Genomic DNA, 14,168 nt, shown 5'->3' on the forward strand with positions numbered 1-14,168 from the left:
ATGGGCCAGGCCCAGCGAGCCTTTTTATTTTTTTTACTTAGGCCGATTTTTGTTTAAAGAAACTACAGCCCGTGTACGCGTGCGGCGACTGAAGGCTTCAAGCTCATGCGGTTCTCCTCTGTTTCCTTTAATTACGTCTACGTTTAGTCCCACATTGCCTAGCCATTGACCCCTAAACCTATTTTTCAGCTATAAATATAGACCCATAGAGCCTTCAAAAATCATCCGATTCGGGTTAAATCAATATTTTGGTTTGACTAGATTTTTTTAAAAAAAATCTCCTCTCCAGCGCGACTTCTGGAAGTTGTCTTCTCTCTCCGAAATCTTATTTTCTCTACCTTATAAAGGTATCTTTCTTCGTTTTTTTATACTTCCGTAGTTTATTATTTTCTAGACTAGTACGATAAAATAATTAGATTACCAATTGGTCTGTGTATTTATACATTAGACCTAAAATTCTTTTAGCCGTAACTATTTTTCTTCGGTAAAACAACTTGGCCCTGATTTTTTAAATAGCCATAATTTTTTACTCGTTCACCCAAATTAGATGAAACCAATGCCCACTTCTTCGCTACGATCTCCTCTATCCAGTAAAAGAACTTAAACATGTTTTTGAAAGTTTTAAAATTTGAATTCAAATAGATTTGTATTCAAACTTCTTTTGTTCATAACTTGAGTTTTATAACTCTGATTTTGTTGGGGATATAACTATCAGTTATGACCCACCCAGGAGGGGCCGGGTCAGCCCCAATGGCGGGTTACAAAGGAAGCCCAGTAAACATTAAGATGATAGTTTATCAAATCTTATAGAAGGCCTAAAAGGCCTAGAGGCGTCTTAAGGCCCAGTATTGTAAACCGTTGTATGTAAGGAAAGACTTGTAAAGAAAGGCATGAAAAAGAAGTCACCGAGCCACACACGATTTACGAGCCGGCCGGGACTCTGTAGGCCACCAGGCGTCAACCCGTGTATATAAGGGGACAACCCGGTGGCGGCTTAGGGCAAGAAATAAGAGATTGATAACCAAGCCAGCGAGTTAAGCCTCTTGGTGATTGAAACCCCAGCAATACCAAACACAACTAGATGTAGGCTTTTACCTTCATCGTAAGGGGCCGAACTAGTATAAAACCTCTTGTGTCCTTTGTCCCGATCAACCCCTTTAATCTTCCTAGTTGCGATGGCCCTACGACTAAGTCCTTCCACTAGGACATCTGCCGTGACAATTCCACGACAGTTGGCCCCCACCGTGGGGCCAGCGCACGGTGGATTTGAGTTCTTGAAGGGCAACTTCGAAGGGCTCAAGGGATACGCTGTGGGCCGGATGACCAAGAGTCGTCGCGGCAAGCTCTACATCGACGATGAAGGCTGGGGCCCCGAGGCCGGCTCAATTGAGTACGGGTACCGGGTCCCCTTCGGCGGAATTCACGTCTTCATCGGCCGGATCGGCGAGTCAGACCCTGAGCCGGACGTCCACGCCAACCTTGTCGAAACGGCTCGGCGTGCGAGGACCGCCCGTGTTCAATCTGTCGTGAAGCATGACTTCGTAGGCTGCGTCCACGCGCGGTGAATACTCTAAAGGATCGGTGGAGGGCGGTGAGACGGCCGTCTGTTCTAACACTGCATCATCAACAGGCAAGACGGACTCTTTGTACCAGCTGCGGGATGGCATGCTCGGGGGCTATTCCGATGGCAGCAGTATTCCGGACCCCCTTCAGCCGCCGAATTGGGCCGGAGTCTTCATGACAGGGACACAGCCCGGGCAGAACTCCACAGCAGCAGTGGAAACAACTACCGGGTCGGCCCCAGCCGGGTCAGGAGACCCCGCGCGCCCCCGGCTCAGATTCTAATGGACCTCATGGATAGACTGACGACTCTATTGACTGTTGTGGTAGAGCCGGCGGATAAGGCCCAGCATGACGTAGAGGTGGCACACGTACGTGAAGAGAAGGTGCAAGCTAAAGAAAATCTGGCTGCAGAGGAAGTGAGGATGGCAGTGGAGCGGGCAGCTTTGGACGTTCGCGCTCAACAGCTTCAAGCGGAGACCTTCCGACTCTCGGTGGATCTGAATGTGTCAAACGAGGTCATGAGGAGAAGGCATCAAAAAACTCAGTCACGTCTACCTCTGACGCTCGATCCTAGGAACCTTTTTCATACGCCCGGAGCTGGGGGAAGCAACCCGTCGGAGGCAAACCGGATCACGACACAGCGCGCCGTTCCAACCGCGTGCCATGGAACCACCTCGTGTAATTACCGCTCCACCTCATTATGTACCAACGCCGCCAGGTCACTTCTCCAATCCCTTGGAAAACCTCATTGCGGCGTTGGCTCCTTTGGCGGCTCTCCCGATGGAAGGTAACTCACCGGCAGCAGTCAAAATGTGAAGGGTGAGAGAACTTCTTCAAACAGCTCTGGCACAGCAGGATGCATACTCCTACAGTTGAGGCAGGATCCATTCAACTCCTCGCCCGAGCCAGAGCCCAAGCTACAATAGGCATATGGCTTCAGCTGACATGTCAAGCAATGCTCAACGCCCCAACCGGCTGCACAGGTATGAGCCGGTGCAGGCTGGAGCCATTAAATTGGCGGATCAGGAGATGATCCGACAAGAGGCAGAGCGAGCGGTTCAACTAGCAGCAGAGCAGGCGGCTCATCAGACCTTTCCGGCTTATCCAGCAACCTCAGTTGAAGTAGGGGTGGCCAGAAGAACCGGAGGTGTCCCTTGCCTGCTGCCTGCCATACATAATGAGCGTTTGCTGAAGGACTTCAAGGGGCCTCGTAAGTGCCTAATTACATGGCCGACTTGTAGCTTGGGGCCTGGATTGAGAGTTATGAGATGGCTATGGAGTTGTTGGAGGTCAGTGACGCGGCAATGGCTAAATATTTCACTATGATGTTGGATGGAACAACTCGTACTTGGTTGAAGGGGTTGCCACCCAATCCTATTGGCTCATGGGCGGAGTTGAAGGCCTCGTTCATTCAGAACTTCAAAGACACATGTAAACAACCCATGTCGATTGTAGACCTAACTAATTGTAAGCAAGAGGACGGTGAATCTACAACCCATTGGGTGCGCCGGGTCAACGAGATAATACATTCATTTGATAAGATGGATGCCGGCTCAGCAGTCTTGATGTTGGAGAAAAATTGCCGTTTTGAACCTCTGAAGCAGAAGTTGGGGCGGCTCCAGCGTGACTGCAATGACATGGGCCAGTTGATGGCGGCTCTCGTCAAGTATGCTGATTCTGATAATACCAAAGACCCGGTGTCTGACGAAGAAAAGACAACAAAGGGAAAGAAGAACGACAATGGCAAGGGTCACCAGCATAACCCGGCAAATCAAGGAGGTAATAAACGTCAGGCTGATGAATTTGTCGCTAACACCAATGCGCAGGCCGGCAATCAACAGCGCAAGGCAGGCAACCCCCTCGGTCGGGCGGGTTAGGTCCTACCCTTGAGCAGCTATTAAATGAACCTTGTCCAAGACACGGCACCCAGGAGAATCCATCCACCCACTTGTGGGAGGATTGTACAATCATGAAGGCGTTTAAAAATTCAAATGCATTCGACGGAGGTCACGACCCAGGCGGCAGTTCAGGTGGGGGCGGTTTTCATGGTTCGGGCGCCGGATTCAGTGGAGGAGGATTCCACAGTCAGAGCCATCCTGGTAACCAAGGAGGATATAATCCACAGCCCGGCCAAAGTAATCAGCAGCAACAGTCCGGGTATCAGAGCAAACCAAAACAGCTGAATAGTGGGCAATACCATGTGTTCACCACTAGCTTATGTAAGAGGGACCAGAAGCTTCACAAGAGGGTCGTCAATGCCGTTGAGCCGGCGATTCCATGTTACTTACATTGGTCAGAGCAGCCTATTGTGTGGAGCAGAGAGGATCACCCACCCCGGGTTGATAATCCGGGTCACTTGGCCTTCGTAGTGGCGCCTCAGGTTGGTGGATATAAATTCACTAAGGTACTCATGGATGGAGGCAGCAGCATCAACATCCTCTACTATGAGACGTTCCGCCGGATGGGATTGACTGATAAGAGTCTTAAACAATCCAACACTATTTTTCATGGTGTGGTACGTGGCAAGTTGGCATACCCAGTTGGTAAGATTGAACTGGAGGTAGCCTTTGGAGATGAGTATGACTCCAGAGAAGAAAAATTAACCTTTGAGGTGGTTAAGATCAAAAGCCCATATCATGCTCTGTTTGGACGGCCGGCTTATGCCATGTTCATGGCCCGGCCGTGTTATGTATATTTGCAGCTTAAGATGCTAGGTTATAAAGGCACCATTACAGTACATGGGAGCCGGAAAATAGCCTTGGAGTGTGAAGAATGTGATGCTGCCTATGCCGAGCCTGTTTGTGCAACAGAGGAGTTAAAGTTTTACAAGGATCACGTTGACCCGGCAGACATGACATCGTTAAAGAAACCAACAACGGAGCATGAGCCGGTGTTGAAGTTCAAATCAGCTGATGACACCAAGATGGCTGACTTTGTGCCTGGCGACTCATCCAAGCAGTTCATCATCAGTGCAAACTTGGATCCAAAATAGGAAAGCGTGCTCATCGAGTTCATCCGTGAGAAACGGGACATCTTTGCATGGAAACCTTCTGACATGCCAGGTGTCCCGAGGGAACTCGCTGAGCACACTATCAATATTGATCCAAAGTTTAAACCTATTAGACAGTTTCTCCGACGGTTAAATGAAGAAAGGCGCAAGGCCATTGGAGAAGAGGTGGCCCGGCTCTTGGCGGCCGGGTTCATTGTAGAAGTCTTTCACCCAGAGTGGCTAGCCAACCCGGTGCTTGTACTCAAAAAGATCGGCACCTGGCGTATGTGTGTGGATTACACCGATTTAAACAAGGCTTGTCCGGCTGACCCTTTTGCTCTCCCCCGTATTGATCAGATCATCGATGCTATGGCGGGTTGCGCACGTTTGAGTTTCTTGGATGCTTATTCAGGTTACCATCATATCAAGATGGCAGTCAAAGATCAGGAGAAGATGGCTTTTATCACTCCTTTTGGAGCTTTCTGCTATGTGTCTATGCCTTTTGGGCTTAAGTGTGCCTAGGCGACTTACCAACGGTGTGTGCAGAATTGTCTTCATGATCAGATTGGGCGTAATGTTCATGCTTATGTGGATGATATAGTGGTTAAATCCAAGAAAGAGGAAACCTTGGTCGCAGATCTGAAAGAGACCTTCGATAATCTCCGGGTCTACAAAATGATGCTTAACCCATCTAAGTGTGTTTTTGGAGTCCCCGCCGGCAAGCTCTTGGGTTTTTTGGTGTCCAACCGAGGTATTGAAGCTAACCCGGAGAAAATCAAGGCAATTACATCCCTGGCCAAACCAACATGCATCAATGACGTTCAACGGCTGGCGGGTCGTGGTGCTGCTTTGAGCCGGTTCATAAGCCGGTTAGGGGAGACGGCGATGCCTTTGTATCAAATGATGAAGAAAACGGATGATTTTTTTGGAGCGATGCTGCAAACTCTGCTTTTGAGGATCTGAAGACGCAGCTTGTTGAGCCGCCAGTCCTTGCTGCTCCAGTTGAGAAAGAACCACTGTTGTTATACGTAGCCGCTAACTCACGAGTTGTTAGTGTGGCAATTGTGGTGGAGCGCAAGGAGGTTGGCAAGGAACATCCGGTTCAACGGCCGGTTTACTACGTCAGTGAGGTGTTAATTGAATCCAAACAACGATATCCACATTGGCAGAAGCTCGTGTATGGGGTGTTCATGGCGAGCCAGAAGCTTAACCATTATTTTCAGGGTCACCCAATCACTATGGTTACCTCTGCTCCTTCGGGAGACATCATTCAAAATAGAGAAGCCACTGGACGAGTCGCCAAGTGGGCCATTGAGCTTGGGTCTCATGGGTTGAAGTATGTACCACGTACTGCGATCAAGTCTCAAGCACTGGTTGATTTTATTAATGACTGGACAGAGATGCAGATGCCGGAAGAGAACCAGACAACACATATTGGACTATTCACTTTGATGGGTCCAGACAACTGGAAGGCTCGGGGGCTAGAGTTGTTTTAACCTCCCCTCGAGGTGACAAATTTTGCTATGTGTTGCGACTGATGTTTCCTTGCACTAACAATGCAGTGGAATATGAAGCCTTGCTCCATGGTCTTCGAATGGCCAAAGAGATGAGCCTGAGCCGGGTCCAGTGTCTTGGCGACTCAGATTTAGTGGCTCAACAGGTATCGGGCAAGTGGGATTCCAAAGATCCTCTCATGGCAGCTTATCTCCGTGAAGTTGATGCTGTTGCAGGGCATTTTAAAGGTTATCAGGTGGAGCACATTGACCGTAGGAAGAACGAAGCGGCTGATGGTTTGAGCCGGTTGGGATCTCAGCGAAAGTCGGTGCCACCTAACACCTTTTTGGATGTTTTGCATAACCCGTCTGTTAAGTTACCCACAAAAGAAGATCTAGCTGTTCCTGACCCGGAGGCACAGTTGGTGGCGGCTCTTCATGTCATCCCCTATTGGACAGTGCCGTTCTTGGCTTACATGACCCGGGGAGAGTTGCCAGCGGATGAGACCCTGACTCGACAGATAACCCGACGGTCTAAGTCAATGACGATTTCTGATGGAGAACTATACCATCGCAGCGTCTCTGGAGCATTTCAGCGGTGTGTTTCCCCTGAAGAAGGCCAAGAAATACTTCGTGAGATCCATGAAGGCGATTGTGGTCATCACGCCCGGTCAAAATCTCTGGTGGCCAAGGCTTTTCGTCATGGTTTTTACTAGTTGACGGCTCACGCTGATGCAGAGGATCTGGTCAGCAGATGTGATGGATGTCAAAAGTTCGCACAACGAGCACATGTGCCGGCTCAAGAGCTTCGGATGATTCCAATCACTTGGCCATTTGCGTTCTAGGGGCTTGACATGGTGGGACCTTTCAAAAGGTCTAAGGATAAAAAGACACATCTTTTAGTAGCAGTTGATAAATTTCACAAAGTGGGTTGAGGCAGAGCCGGTGAGTAAGTGTTATGCGGCCACGGCGGTTCAGTTCATGAAAAAGGTGATCTTCCGTTTTGGTTTTCCACACAGTATTATCACTGACAATGGCACTAATCTATCCCAATGGGCCACGGAGGAATTTTGTCAACGCAAGCATATTCGGCTTGATGTTTCTTCTGTAGCTCATCCTGAATCCAATGGTCAAGCTGAGAGAGCAAATCAGGAAATCTTAAAAGGTCTCAAGCCCCGACTCATGGTTCCCTTGCAACAAACACTGGGTTGTTGGGTATAGGAATTACCCTCGGTGCTCTGGAGTATTAACACCATACCTAACAGGTCTACAGGGTACACACCTTTCTTCATGGTGTATGGAGCAGAAGCAGTGTTGCCTAGTGACATCCGTCATGACTCACCCTGTGTGGCGGCTTATGTTGAAGCTAATAATGAACGAGCCAGACAGGATGCACTGGACCTGTTAGATGAGGAAAGAGATTTCACAGCGGCTCGATCAGCAATCTATCAACTGGACCTGTGTCGTTATCACAGCCGCCGGGTTAAGTCCGGGACTTTTCAAGAAGGCAACCTAGTGCTCCGGCTCATTCAGGATCTATCAGATGCACGCAAGTTATCCCCACCTTGGGAAGGACCCTTTGTGGTCAGCAAGACCTTAAACAACGGGTCATATTACCTCATTGACGTTCGAGAGCACAAAGACTCACGTAAGTCGGAAGAGGAGACCTGTCGGCCGTGGAATATTGCTCAACTTCGGTCATACTATACCTGAGCCACTGACTCTCATCATGTACATACATTGATGTTATATATATCATGATAAGTAATAAAGCAGGACCATTGGTCTCTTTTTCTTTTCAGGAAGGTTACACATCTTCATTATTTTTTACTGTTATTTTCAAATGACTATTAAGGAGCTGATCATATTTGAATCAGGTTTAACCTTTTTTGGTCCGGCTTATGATTGTATCCGAATCTAGCTGCAACTCTCATGGTCACCTGGGGGCTTCCTGTTCAAATGTAGGTCGTATTCGAACCAAAGAGAACATAGCTGTCGTAACCCTTCTGATCGGTTCAAAGCCAAACTCACTAGGGGGCTTCTTGATCGTATCTGAATCATAGCTTAACCCCTTTTTGGTCCGACTTGGATCGTATTCGCATCAGGGTCGTTAAAAATCTCTTATGGTCACTTGGGAGCTTCCTGTTCAAACATAGGTCATATTCGAACCAAAGAGAACATAGCTGTCGGTACCCTCTTGATCGGCACAACGCCAAAGCCATTGGGGGCTATATAGTCATATTCGAACCTTAGCTTAACCCCTTTGGTCCGGTTTATTGATCGTATTCGAATCAGAAACCCCCAATCTTTAGTCACAAGCCTAATGTTGTTTTCACCGGTTCTTTCTCTTATTGATTTTTTGATATCTCAATTTCAAAATAAATCAATCATCGTATTTTCACCAGCTTGGCTATGACAACAAGCCGCCAGGGCATGATAATCATCAGGTATTCGGAAGCATTGACTTCTCGCCAAAGACTTGATTATCAACCTCATCGCCCAGGTCATGTAAACTGGTGGTCCGGAAGTCAAAAGATACGGGTATGATTATTGTTTATGAACAATTTCCTTCTGTATTCATCAGAGGTGATTTCAACCGTTGTTTTCTTTTTACGCCTGGTTATGTTTTCTACTATGCTAAACATATTGGCTATAAACCGGGTGTTCTAACCCGTTCGGTACTAAGACACCAAGCAAGATTTTTCCATTTTTTATCTCCAGGACCAGCGTTCAAGTGTTGCTGGGACAATCATAAATATGATGCATATATTAAAGAGCAAAGTAACGCACAGTGTCTTATGCATGATGGCATAGGCAGAATAAGCAGTGTTTTCAACAACTACTCTATTACAAGGCTTTCATAAGCCCATGAAGATGGTCGTCACTCCTCCCTCGCCGGTTCACCGCCCTCTGCTGATTGGAAGTTGGGTTTTGACCAACAAAAATCGTTCACGACAACAAATTCTGCTTCTTCATCAATCAGCCCGGCTAGATCAACTTCAGGAGCAAATGTATTTTCACGAACACGCGGGATTAAGTCGGTTACTTTATAGGAGGGAGTCGCCATCTTCTTATTATCCAAGTCAAAACCCGGCTGATATTTATCGATATTCGTTTCATCCCCAAGAATGGTGGCCTGAGGTCGCACCTCCCTCATGCAAGCAATGAAGTCGTCCTGTTCAAACAGTGACCCGTCTTCCTTTACCATGGGGTACCCTCTGGCTACATCAGCCGGGTCTAGATCTGGCACCCAAGCCTTGGAGCGGCTCAGGGCAGTAAAAGCTCTGGCTCTGGCACAGGAGCGCTTAACCTCTTGAATCTGGCGGGAAAAATTGACAGCTTCTTTAAAACATCGCTGAGCCGGTTGGGTCCTTGATTGGCAGGAGAGATAGCAGCGAGTGCTCATTGTGCGCCAATGTACAGCTGCTCTACCAAGGTATAGACCGCCTTCAGCTTAACTATGTGGTCCTGACTCAGATTCTTGCTTCGAGGGCCTGCATATGTTTTGAACACAAAGGGTCAGCTAGCGGCTTGTAGTCCAGATCAAAAGAAGGTAAAAAGTCAGTACAGACGGCTTACCAAAGATGGCAGACACCATTTGTGACACCCGGTTCTTTAAACCGGCCAGCTCTGTCGTAACATCTTCAAGGGCTGCTTCAGCCTTCTCAGCACGTTGTGTCAGAAGAGTTTTTTCTTCAGCCCAGGTTTTCTTCTCGGCAGTAAAACTGGCTTTTAATTTTTCCGTATCCGAGAGACTCAGTTGTAGTTTGGAGTCAGCAGACTTGATCTCTGCCTCCTGACCCGCTAGCCGGGTCTTTGCATCAGTTAGTTGCAAGCTTAGTTCAAACAAGGCATTCTGCACAAGACATACACAGATGAGTCAGGATTTCAATTCAGGTCCAACAGTCAAGATTCAAGTCTCAAGTACTTTACAAAACCACTTAACACTTGGGGGCTAATGTATGCCAAAACAAATTCTTCTGAATCTACAAACATACTTTAAGTCCCAAGCACTTTACAAAGTAACAACACTTGGCACTTGGGGGCTAATGTATGCTATTTAGCAAAGTTCTCAAGGTTAAGCTAGGTTACGAAGTTCTTTGGATACAGTACAAGACAATTATCCAAATTTAAAGTACCGGCTAATTTATGATCAAATGAATCGGCCCTATATCATAAAGTCTATAGATTATCCCAGTTCTCTTATAATCTGAAGACTTGGGGGCTGGTGGAATATAAGTAAGCCGGAAGAACATACCTCGTATTTCAGCTGCAACTGTTTGACCATTTCGATCTCTAATTCGCGACTGGAATGCACATGGCTGAGATAGCCGGATAAAATATCATTGGCGTTCAGATGGTCATAATGTGAAACATCACAGGCACTTTCTGCCTCTCCAATGCCTCTTGTTCCGCCGTGTGACGAGCCAACATGGTGGGATTCCCCGACTCAATAAAGCGGCTCCCGGTGATCAAAACGTCTTGTGCAGACGGTGATGGTGGGTTGGCTGAGCTTGATGGTCCAGTTGCAAAAGGATTCACGGTTGTCTCATCAAATGACAGCTCAGGAGGATTTGCTTCTGCATCAACAGGAGGGTCTTCTGGAGCGTCAGTTAATGGAGGAGAAGGTGGCCTGGCCGGGTCAGATGCAAAGATTGGCGGGTCTTCCGCCGGTTTAGCTGCTTTTGCCTTCTTGGACTTAGCTTGGCCACTAAGAGAAATGTTGCAGGACTGTTGTAATGCCCTCGATGCGGCTATATCTCCTATGTGTCGAAGCACGACTTAGAGGCATAACCGCATTGAAAGCAATGTCGCAAGTAAGGTAATCTTCACAACAACCCATGTAAATAGATAATAGGGGGAAAAGGTACATATTTGGCTTACACTCGCCACGTCACACAAGTACATAAATAACATTACAATCATCCAATACACTCAAGGTCCGACTATGGTACCAAAATAAAAGATCAACCCCAACATGCGACACGGTCCCGATCGCCCCAACTGGGCACCACTACTGATCATCGGGGAAAGACACATAGTAACGGCGTGAGTCTTCGTCGAACTCCCACTTGAGCTCAAGCGCATCATCTGGAACGGAATCATCATTCCTTGCATCTGGTTTGGAAGTAATCTGTGAGCCACGGGGACTCAGCAATCTCGCACCCTCGCGATCAAGACTATTTAAGCTTATAGGTAAAGGCAAGGTAATATGTGGAGCTGCAGCAAGCGACTAGCATATATGGTGGCTAACCTGTTCGCAAAAGAGAGCGAGAAGAGAAGGCAAAGCACGAACGAAGAACTATAGAACAACCTACGGCAAACATTACTCCAACACCGTGTTCACTTCCCGGACTCCGCCGAGAAGAGACCATCACGGTAACACACGCAGTTGATTCATTTTAATTAAGTTAAGGTTCATGTTATCTACAATCGGACATTAACAAATTCCCATCTGCCCATAACCGCGGGCACGGCTTTCGAAAGTTCAAATCCCTGTAGGGGAGTCCCAACTTAGCCCATCACAAGATCTCACGGTCAACGGAGGATAAACCTTCTCCCGAGACATTCTGATCAGACTCGGCATCCCGGTTCTACAAGACAACTTCGACAATGGTAAAACAAGTCCAGCAACACCGCCCGAATGTGCTGACAAATCCCGATAGGAGCTGCACATATCTCATTCTCAGGGCACACTCAGATGAGCTCTCCATACAACTAAAACCAAACCTCGAGTTTCCCCGAGGGGGCGCTGCACAGGGCTCTAGTTTGGACCAACACTCAGAGGAGCACTGGCCCAGGGGGAGGGTTTAAATAAAGATGACCCTCGGGCTCCGGAAACCCAAGGGAAAAACAGGCTAGGTGGCAAATGGTAAAACCAAGGTTGGGCATTGCTGGAGGAGTTTTATTCAAGGAGAACTGTCAAGGGGTTCCCATTATCACCCAACCGCGTAAGGAACGCAAAATCCGGGAACATAATACCGATATGACAGAAACTAGGGCGGCAAGAGTGGAACAAAACACTAGGCAAAAGGCCGAGCCTTCCACCCTTTACCAAGTATATAGATGCATTAAGATAACAAGATAATATAGTGATATCCCAATAAATAAACAATTTTCCAACAAGGAACGATCTCCAAATCTTCACCTGCATCTAGCAACGCTATAAGAGGGGCTGAGCAAAGCGGTAACATAGCCAATCAATGGTTTGCTAGGACATGGTGGGTTAGAGGTTTGACATGGCAATTTGGGAGGCATGATAAGCAAGTGGTAGGCATCGTAGCATAGGCATAGCAAAAGAGCGAGCATCTAGCAAGCAAAGATAGAAGTGATTTCGAGGGTATGATCATCTTGCCTGCAAAGTTGTCAGAGTTGACTTGATCCTCGTAAGCAAACTCAATGGGCTCCTTGTTAGCGAACTCGTCTCCCGGCTCTACCCAAACAAGACAAACAAGCAAAAGGAACACAATCAACCACGTGCAAAAAGCATGATGCGAACATGGTATGCTATGCGGGATGCGATATGTGATGCATATGCAAGATTTGACAAGGAATGATTGAACCTGGCCTCAACGTGGAAAGGTGAGGTGATTTTGGTAGAAATCGATATAAAGAACACCGGAATCGGATGCACGGTTTGGAAATGGCAAGCAAAACAAATATGGCACCGGTCTGCGATAAACAGCAAGTAGCCATCTAAATGCATCAAGTTAAACATGCTACAACACTCAAACATGACAACAAAATACATGGAAGGGATCCACTCATGATGCTTGACAAAAGATGAACACTGAGCTACGGCTAACTCATCCATTAACAAGTTCAAACAAGCATGGCAAAAATGCAAACGATAACAGATTTCAGACTTTGTGAAATTAACACAAGTCTGGAATTTAACATCAGGTAGCACACTTTGGAGCATGAAAATTATATGCTACAGGAACTTAAGATGGCAAAGCAAGGCATGACATGAAGCTACTCTAAGCACTTAACAAAAGTCCCTTAGTGACCTTGAGCCAAAAGGGATCAGAAAATACAATTGCAAGCATGCGAACATGGCAAAAACATAATCAGATCTCAGACTTAGTGAAAAACTAGATCATGCAAAACAGTTAGCGAGTAGGCATGTTTACGAGCTCGATGCACTCACTACAGAGCAAGACATGACAAACTAAGCATACACCCATCAAGAATATGTATTATACAAGCTAGACATGGCAAGAACAATAACATAGCATGCACGGATCACTAGCAACATCCTCGGCAAAATCGCTATCAAGTCAACAATCTGCCAGGATTCACGAAATAGCAAAAGTAGAGCTCGGTTGACTCAAGCTAGGGTGCTCCATAATTGCCAAAAAGGACAAGGATGGATAGAGCACCACAGTATTAACAAATCATCCTTACTGATCATCCTCAAAAGAGGCAAGGATGACTAGGAAACAACATGAACATATGGCATATTGATAAAATCAGATCAAGGACTTTGTGAAATTCTAAGTCCCTGAAATCAGCATTAAGGAATGCACCACTTTGCAAGCTTGTGCTAGTCACCACACATGTCACAAAAATACATGGAAAGCACCTCTGTAAAGATGGCATGGCATATAACAAAACACATGTAGAACTCACGAGCATATCATGCACACATTAATCATGGCTAAAATGACAAATAGCTATTTGATGCAGCAGATCTGACAATTATCTCAAATAGCTCTCTTCCAACAGCATTTCGGGCATCAAGATGAGCTCAAATGAAAATGATACAATGAGATGAAATGATGTGCTCTCAGAGACGAACATTTTGATATGCTACACGCGCAAAACGGAGCTATGGATGCGGAGTTACGACATGATGAAGTATGCTAAAAAAATATGCAAAATTGGGACAAAACGAGGTCAACCCTAGGGTTTACTGTAGCACCGGATCCATATCCGATCCGGCGTGCACGCGGTTTGAGGTTCGCCGGCCGGAGTCCTGTTCACCGGGGAGGAGAGGGCTCGCCGGACTTGGAGTGGTCGCCGGAGGCCGGAGTTGACGGAGGCGGCGCGGCAAGTCGGCAGAGGCGGCGGTCGCCGGCGGAGGCGAACGGCGGCGGGCGACGGCCGGGAGGAGGCACGGC

This window comes from Triticum dicoccoides, chromosome 1A (genome assembly GCF_002162155.2).
Source record: "Triticum dicoccoides isolate Atlit2015 ecotype Zavitan chromosome 1A, WEW_v2.0, whole genome shotgun sequence".
NCBI classification, from domain to species: Eukaryota; Viridiplantae; Streptophyta; class Magnoliopsida; order Poales; family Poaceae; genus Triticum; species Triticum dicoccoides.